This window comes from Carettochelys insculpta, chromosome 6 (genome assembly GCF_033958435.1).
Source record: "Carettochelys insculpta isolate YL-2023 chromosome 6, ASM3395843v1, whole genome shotgun sequence".
NCBI lineage: Eukaryota > Metazoa > Chordata > Testudines > Carettochelyidae > Carettochelys > Carettochelys insculpta.
The window spans coordinates 115,085,657-115,095,143 of record NC_134142.1 but is presented as its reverse complement, the minus strand read 5'-3'; the positions used below and the strand labels follow the sequence as shown (position 1 = coordinate 115,095,143).

General features: G+C 42.3%; 1 long non-coding RNA gene across 1 annotated transcript; it reads right to left on the bottom strand.

The window, feature by feature from the left end:
* Nucleotides 1–288: 288 nt before the first annotated feature.
* Nucleotides 289–9,055, bottom strand: LOC142014001 (uncharacterized). The gene is made up of 4 exons (XR_012645852.1): nt 8,933–9,055; nt 5,798–5,892; nt 2,845–2,924; nt 289–528 (listed from the first exon to the last, which is right to left on the bottom strand). It is a non-coding gene; the product is annotated as an uncharacterized LOC142014001 (long non-coding RNA).
* Between the last annotated feature and the right edge of the window lie 432 nt (nt 9,056–9,487).

The following is a 9,487-nucleotide window of genomic DNA, read 5'->3' as shown; positions in this document are numbered from 1 at the left end:
TGATGATAATTACAGTACAGCTCCCCGAAGAGCAAAAAGCCCACCCCAGTTACATCCCACTAACTGGCCTCCATAACTGGTAGTCTCAGAAGGGAGCTCCAAAGCAGCTGCATTCAGCTGGAAACTAGACTCTTTTCACCCCTTCCAGAGGTGCCTCCTGATCAGTGTTAAGGTGTCTCTGCAAACCAGGTTGGAAAAGCCTGTACCACCATTGCTTTCAGTGAATCTCTTCGGTGGGTAAATGCAGAACCTCAGCCTGCAGGTGAGTGTAATCTCTTTTATTAGCTCTAAAGACACATTTTTTAAAGAAAATAAAGCACCTCGATGACATTGGAAAGCTAGCACATATAAAATGCATTCAGAAGGATTTATATTACTCTTATTCAGCAGAGCAATTGGAATTCAAGGCTAAGTAAACAAGATATCTATATTGCAACAAATAGCAGATTACTTGTGTGGATACAGCAGACCATTCCTTGCATCATTCTGTAGACAAACTGAACTGGAGCACTCCCTTCTCTGAACTTCCTGAAATGAATAACAGACCCATCCAGTTTATCACAAATGCAGGGAGGGGAGCGGGAGATCATTATATTTTAATGTCAGATTCCATATGCATGATCCTAACTTATTTGCTACCCATCACTATAGCATCTAGACATTGTATAACAAACTGTGCTATACACTGCCCTCAGTGCCCAGTGTAGAAACATTTCTTCTAAATCATCCCTTCTGTTGCCAAAAAAACTGTCTGACTACAGGATCAATAACCTGGCAAGTTATGGCCTAGTAAGTTGTACATAGTGTGGGACCATGACAAGCATTAGACCTAAGGATAGAGAAGAAGCTAATTATGCACATGAAGGCTGGCTAGTGGGAACGCAGAGTGCCGAAAAGCTCAAACTGACACGGTAGTCACTTCAGAGTTGAGAACAGAGGGACAGGTGAGTGTTAAGATAGCTCAGTCTCAGACTATAACCTCTTCAACCGCAGTCATATCTCTCGTTTGAATCAATATTTGCTTAAGTCTGAATAATGATTTTATATGGAGTCCTGATGTTGCCACAACTCACACATTACTCAGTTGGAGTCCCCATATCTGGCTAATATACAACTAGCCAGATTTGTAAGTTCATTTGTTTCAAAACAGAGCAGAGCTGAGAACTCCTTGATATTTACTTTTTGGGCTAAGGACATCAAATATTGTATTAAATATTAAAAGAAAAGGGTTAGTGCATAGTGAGCACAGACTTACTTGGAGAACTGGGTTGAAGTAAAGCTATGTCAAATTTAATTCCTAGCAATGTGTCTTCTACTAGTAATATCAATAATTGTATTACTCCTCCACTTAAGGTAAAATTCAAAGAAAACTAAATTAAGCCATTAAAATTCCAAGTACTGCACATCAAACAAAAGCCAGACAAACCCTGAGCCCAACCCTAGAGTTAATCCATCAGTCCCACAGCCTACAAACTGGCTGTATCCCCAAATGACCTGTGAGGCTTTTGAAACAGCACCACATCTGGACACTGCCAGTAATATTTGACATTCATATAATGTTCTTGGTCCTGAAGGGTAACTGAGCACTTCACAGTATATGAGCCCAAGTCTCCAATCCTTTGCACAGGTTTTACGCCTGCATAGCTCCACAGATGTCCATGGAAAGTCAAGCCACAGACATGTACAATCATAAAATTCAGCCACTTCTGAAGTTGGGGAAAGAGGGAAAATATTCTCTTAGGATACTAGAGCAAGACAATCTTACAAATGCCTTGGGATATTAGGATGATATTTTAAAAGCTGCTTAAGGAAGTTAGGAACAACTGTTTGATATTAGTCAGGGACTGTGTGTCCAGAGTTTCTAGGAAGAGTTAAAAACCTTAGCATTAGTGCTTTGGAAGGGCTGATTAGATCTTAGTTTTAAAGGTCTCAGCCAAGACCAATTGGAACTTGATGTGTATGTCTGAGAAGGATGAGAAGCAAAACTATCTGCTTTCACCCTGTGACAATCTCTTGGATTTGTTGAGCTGCTACACTTCATGTAGTTTGCTCTAGAACACCTCTAAATGATATTTTAAGCGTCTTCCTCTTTGATTAGTTGTTCTCTAAATGATCTCACTGTTAGAAAAAGTTTCTAAATGTGCAACTTTAATGGACCCTCTAGCTAGTGGTTGCTGTTAAAGATGAAAACCCTAATCTGGATAACACATGAATTGCATAAAGTTTTGTCGACAGTGAAAGCTGGACTCTCCTCACCGTTCACTCAGTATAACATTCTGGACGCAATCCACACAAGTGAGGAGGCTATGTCATCATCTGACCTCCAACCTGGGTAGCTTCACAATGCTTTGCTGCTGTGGCTTCCAACCTGGGCTCCTCACAAACAGCGTTCAGGTTCACATGTTGAAGGACTGCGTGTAGTCCAGCAAGTGTGACCCAGCAGCCTGTTAGCAAACACCAGCCACACTCTGGCTCCCAGCAGCCTTGGTTACTACATGAAGGGCCACCCAAACACACTCCCAGCCCTAAACTGCATGACCAAACGTATTTTGCACTGTCCAGTTCTTCCCTAGATAGCCCAGATATATTATGTCCACTGCCAGTCTCAGTCATTCAAGATACAACAGTTTGCACCAAACAAAGTTGCCCAAACAGTTCACAACACTGGATTAGTTTTGATTGAAGAATAAAACAAGTTTATTATTTAACTCCAAAGTTGTATGTTCTAAGTAAATAAAATCAATAAGACACTAAAGTCAAAAGTGGTTACAAGAAAAATGAAGATAAAATGCTTCCTTGTACTAAACTTACCAGACTAGACTTAGTCCAAAGTTAAATTCTTACCAAAGGTTTTCAGGAGCATTCAGGAGCATTGACGATCATGTTTCAGGTAAAGATCTCCTCCCAAAGTCCAACAGCTGTTTCTGTTGAAAACAGGGACATGGACAGTAAGAGAGAAGTTAGGGTGCTTTGCCTCTCACTTTTTATAGTTCAGCATCCTTTGAAATGCATTTTCCTGAGAGCAACACCTAGATAAAGTTCTTTCCAGACAAGAGTAAGGAGACTTGGAGTCTGCTGGAGGAAGTTCCATGCTGTTTCTTTTCACCTGTTCATGTTCAAAGCAGATGTGCTTTGTCTATTGTCTTCCGGCTCCTTTCCATGCCAAAGAATGGTCACTTGATAGGTGATGTCCTAACAGCTTTGATGAGACCTGTCTAAGGGTGACAACTTGTCCTTTGTTTTTGAGAAATGGATTAATGCACTTGACAGATTTGTCTGGTAAACACAGTTCAGTTTTGATTTCAGCTTATGTTCATACTTTACTTATAATGTTGCTACATACATTTCAAAATGGTATTATTCACCAGGAAATGATTAGTTTTCAAAACCTCTCCATGCCTCACCATCTTGAGATGGTGGAGAGGCTTATGTGTTTCAATGATCCTGAGAGTAACACTGCCTGGAGTCATGTGCTCCTTTAGGGTCACCTGTGGCAGAGTGATCAAGGGCAAGGTTCTGGACAACGTGTGATCCAAGAAGTCCTCAACAGCAAAGCAGACAGAGGATAACTTCACAATGGAGATGAAACTGTTTTGTAATGTTAGAATGGTTGTGAAGGCTACAGCTGACATAGGATTTCCAATCATCATGGTGTCCATGTCACTGGTGTCAAGCCCTTTATTTGACAAGAACAGTGTGGTGACTGTTATGCACCAGTCTCCCCACTCTAAAAGAAGTCCCACAGAAGCATCCTCCAGGTTTGGGAAAACAACACTTGCACAAGTCAAAAGTCTGGTGGTGACCAGCAAGTGGCAAGAGGAACAGGATAGTGAGATATGGAAGTTCCTATTCACAGACCAGCACACAGGCATGGGGTTTGTGATTCAGTCATCTTGCTCAAGGACTGGGGCAGGCTGAGCATTTCAGCAGTTGTACACATGAGTGAGCAATTAAACTTTTAAGACCCACTCTGCTCATCCCATATAGTGGGGGGACTAGAAAAGGTGCCCTAAAACTAGTCTTGCCTCTGTTCCTCTTGGCTGGACAGCCGAGTCCAGCAGGATCACCATCCCAGCGGTCAAAAACGTAAGAAACGTATTAATTTTGGAACTTGGAACATATGTACCCTGATGGACACCTCAAACAGTGACTGACCAGAGCAGCACACAGTTCCTAGAGCAGTCCAGCTAGAGGGTGATCGAGAGAAGTAACAACTGCCGCATAAAGAATGACTCCCTACCACAACCTTTATTCAAGATAATTGCCATATTGTAGTTAAAGTGCATGAACTAATAGCTTCTGTATACAAGTGGGGATCATGCCTCAAAGACCAAGCTGCCACGGTAAGTAACTGCTAGCTTCTTTGAGCATAACCTGCGAGGAGTCCCACTGCTAGTAACTGGCAAGGAGCTTGGCTGAAGACTCTGACTTGAACAAAAGGCTGCACAACTGCACTCCAACTGGAGATATGGAAGAAATAAGAGTGAATTTGAGGGGACATACATAGGAACATTTGACTCTAACAAGTAAGAGTAAAACATCTGTTAGAAACCCTGAACTTCCTGGTTCTGTTACTAAGATAGAACTGAAATAAGAATGGGATTTAAATCCTGTCTAAATCTCATTTGTGTAATTTAACTACTTGCTCATGTAGGTTTAAGGAATTAATTTTATATTCTATTTTCAGATTTGGCGACGAACTTTGTTTCAATTTAATACCAGAATGTTTCAGCAAAAATAAACCCTTATTGTATATATTGTCCACTAATAACAGAGCTTCTATGGGGAACAAAGTAAAGTGCTAACACAGTTGCAAGTATTTAAAATATGGTCACAGATTTTTCCTTCTAGTTTTAATGTGAATTTAGCTTTTGTGAAAAGACCAGTTTGCCAGGTCTAGAGTAAAGTTCTCTTTTCACCCACATAATAGGTACAGTAGAGGTATGTCAGTACAAACTTCTCTTATGTTGATCCACCAATGTGCCTTATGCTCAACCTGGAAGGACCACCTCTGGGACTAAAAGAATATTCTGTATATGCCTAATCTAATGGCCAGTGAAACTAGTGGGAGTCAGACTTCCCCTGGTACTGGACTGAGGTCTGAGCTCATTTGTCCTTGGCTTGTTTGTACTGACTGCCAACAAAGTTGCAGCAAGTTCCAATGGAACGTGTTATGTGATCACCAGCCTGCTCAAAACTAGTCTGACAAGAATAAAACTAAATTTCTAAGGACCACAGAATAGCCTTGAGGTGGTAACACCTCTTAGTCACCATTGACTTAGAATTTTCAACTTAGAGGTGAAAGGCCTTCTTGCCAGTAAGGAAGATTCTGACCCAAATCCACCGCCTGGGGATTTTTTTTTTAGAAGAAAAGGCAGTACAATATAACTTTTTAAAAAATAATGAATGTATTTCTAAAGCAAAATTAAAAAGGAATAACTAAAACATTAGAAAGAAAAAAAATAATGCTGTTGACAATCAGACCTTAGCTGTAGCTGTACATGAGCTAAGCAGCATGACAATCATATGAACTGTCATCTTCACTTGTCAGCAGTCCTGCTAGCTTTCTGCTCTAGAACTGACTGAATTGTATCCAGTATGTGGGCCTATCAGGGATGGATTATATTAAACCTGAGTGTACAAAATTATGAGCCATTGTAAAGTTTCTATGTTTCTTATGTTTCTACAAAATTACCTTAACAGTCCAATAATAATAAATGGAACTATAATGTTACTTTAAAATTCCAATAATAAATGGAATCCTGAATAGAACAAATGAATATAGGAAATAGCTTACTGATCAATAGGTCTCCACACAGATGCATGGTTCTGTCTGAGTGAATCTTTGTTGAATTGGGGCCTTAGTTAATGAGAAGAATGATGGTGACTGTCCTGTAATGAGAAAGATTTAAAATGAGGTGATTTTCCTGCCTTTCATTAAGTTCTTTGACTGGATGAAACACATTCCTCTCAGTGTTTGAGGCAGAAGGGTCAGGTGAAGCAAATGTCAGCGAGACAATCACTACCAACAGTTTGGAGTCAGATGAAGAGATGAAATAGACACTTTCGACAAGTGGATAGTATCATCTCTCTGTAAGAAATGGAATACAGCAACAGCTTTCTTCTTTGATTTCTCGGCTTTTCCCACTCTGATAGCAACTGTAAAGAAACCTAATCAGAAAGTTCTAGTCACAGGAAAAAAAAATTGCTGGAGTTAGTTCCTGTTTTCTACCACATGATAAAGCAGAGTGAGATAAGGGCAGTCCTGAAGCCCATAACACCAAAACTTCCTTTCCTTTGACTCTCCTGCTTGCATGGTGCAATGACAGGTTGAGTTAAAGGATGATCTTTTCAATTACAGAACTCTTCTTGCTGCATTGTAACCTAGCATCAGTGGCTTTTCTGTGACTCCAGATAAATGCCACTTTCCAATAATCTGTCATCAGCCATGAGAGACCAACTGTCATTCCCAGCTGTCACAAAACTTTCTGACCCTCAACATTCCATCCCTTCTTCTGTTACCAGGGCCCTCTGACAGCCATTTGCAATGACCATTTATTTAGGAAGCCACCTATAAAACTTTCTGGGACAGATCCTCACCTGATCAGCCTCGTTTCACTGCAGTCAAATATAGTTATGCTATATAACACTAGCTGAGGATCTCACCATTTTTGCTCATTTTTGGTGTGATTAGCAAAGAAACCACTATGCCTTCCTGCATAAATTTCTTCGTTCCTGTGGCCCTGTCACAGACATGCACCTTAGGTAGCAGCCTGACAATTCTATACCAAAAGCTGCAAAAAGCACCAGCAAACAGTTTTAAGTCCACAAGACCACTGTAAACTGGATTTTTGTTCTAAGCTGTGCCAACAAGGAGCACTGTCCACACCAAACAAGATGCTTCTGTCCACAGGATAGATATAAAAACAGGCAATGGTAGTTTAGGCTCCCACTATATTTCTCTACCAGGAATTTTGTTTAGCAAATCATTTAAGATTTACTGAATCTATTTAGTATGAGTCACAGAGTTTAAACCTAGAAGGGACTACCAGTTCATCTATTCAGACCTCCTGTATAACATTGGCCACCAACTCCAACCAACACTGGTGCACTGGACCTAACACCTGAAATTAGATCAAAACAAAAAAGTAGTATTCACATAGCCTCCATTGTCATAGTATTTGAGTATCTCGCAACAACCTTGTGAGGTAGGGAAGAGGTAGTAGCCCCATATTACTGATAGAAAGTGAGGCATGATGGGTCTTAAGTACCATAGCCATTGGACCACCTTTCCTGACAATTATTAGAGACTAATATGCCTCAGCCGTGAGTCAGCCATAATTTTCATTGCGCTATGGCTTCTTTGACAACAAAAAGCAGCTCTAAACCAGCCAACCAAACTCTCCTGACTTCCCTGATTTTCATGGGGTGAAGAGGCAGGGCAGGATGCATGGACCAGATGGGGGATGCCATTGGAAAGAACTGGCTGAGGAAATAAAAAGCATGACTCATCCCAGCTCCCCAGTGATCTCCATCTACTTAGTGGTCCCTTGAAGCCACTGGCAGCTGGTATTAGAGGTACTCCTCCACTACTCTGATGTGTAGACAAACTATGGAACTTGTTACCAGGGATGCTGTGAAGGCCAAAACTGTCACAAGGGTCCAAAAAGATTTAGTTCACAGAGGATAGGTCCATCAAGGACTATTAGCCAACATGGTCAAGGATGCAACCCCATCCTTCTGGGGTCCTCAGCTTGTAATTACCATAAACTGGGAATCATCAACAAGGGATGCTTCACTTGACATTACATGCTCTGTTTATTCACCGGCTACTGCTGGAGGTCAGGATAATGGGCTAAATGGACCACTGTTCTGACTTGGTATGACCAATCTAATGTATGCTGGGGGACATGGCTGAGGGAGAAGCAGCTCAGGATCATGGCTGTGGAAAGGTGGCTTGTACCTATATTGTTCTTTTATGACAAGAGATGGTATTAAGCCTTATGCAATTTTAACATTCCCTCCCACTCCATTTGAGGGCTATGAAAGCTGCCAAGGACTTCAGCTGATTATGATGTCACCATCCCAACATGGTAAACACTGTCAGCCTTTCCAGAAAAATAAGTATGTGCAAGATATTTCTCATATTACCAATGTGAAAAAATGACTTTTTAAAGAAACCAAAACTTTAAAACAATGCAAAGGAACCAATTTTCCTCTGACACCTTAAAGACTTAACAAGATTTACTTGGGCAAAGCTTTCATGAGCAAAAACTCACTTAGTCAAATAACCAAATACATCTGTTATTCTTTAAGGGGTCACAAAACTCCTTGTTTTTGTGGATACAGACTAACACAGCTACCCCTCCTCCAGAGTTCACCCTTCTATACAGGTCAAATGTGTGCAGTTTGTTATCCATGTGTGAACCAACTCCAACTAAATAACATTGTGTTAAAATTATCCTGTATCTTTCCACAAGACTTTGGGCTAAAGGAATTCCTGGTTACCATCAGTGTTCCCTGGAAGCTGAGTGCTTTAGTGGCCACCAGAAAAGATTCAGGTGCCACCCAGCTGATTAGCACAGTGGCCACAACCACCCACATGTGTTTCTAGTGGTGGTGCACAACCACACATACCTTTGTGCATATAACAACATTTATTCTGTCCAGGGATATTAAAAATAGAGGGACTACTGGTTACCATGAGTAAATATATCCATGCAGCAACAGCTCTCATAATGCTCTAACAGCAAGTCACTGCAGTGGACAGATTGCACCATCACCCCAAGCCCTACTAAATCAATTAAACACCAGCTCTTGAATGATGTCATAATCTTATTTTAAATGCCCACATGTTAAAACAAACATAAAATAAGGTTGCCTCTGCTAGACCCCAGGCCCCCCTGTCTGTCCAGAGGCACTCAGAGCCCACCATAAGTACCCCTGCAGCTACGTCCGCCTTTCCTCTTCTTCTCCAGCGTCTGCACGGCTCTGCCAGTGCTTAAGTTCCTCCCTTCCTCAAAGAATTCCCCTGTGGTGGGGACGTGGCTACCGATCCTCCCTGTGTTGGGAGGGTGTGAGAGCGCGAGAAATGGCGGGCACAGCTGGAGAGGGAGACTGAGCCACGTGAGAGAGAGGGAGGGAGGGATGGACCCTGAGGACCGACAGAGGGGATGGTAGGAACAGCTGAGAGTTGGAAGGAGTCGGGGCTGAGCGGTGGATTGGGGTGGAACCCGTTCACACAGTGGGGGGGCAGCGCAGCTTAGCCCACACAAGAGGCCGAGGAGCTGAGCTCAGAGGGGAGGGCGATGGATGCTCGCCGCGGGGAGGGGAACGGGGGCTGACCATCGGGTGTGAATGACCTTGCTTTGCGTCGTGTTTTCCCCTCATTGTGAGGCTCACGACCCGCACCGGTCGCCAGGGCAACCGGGAGCAGCCAATCGGCTGCTGGGTGCCACTCACAACGCCTGCGTTGGGGCCGCCGGAG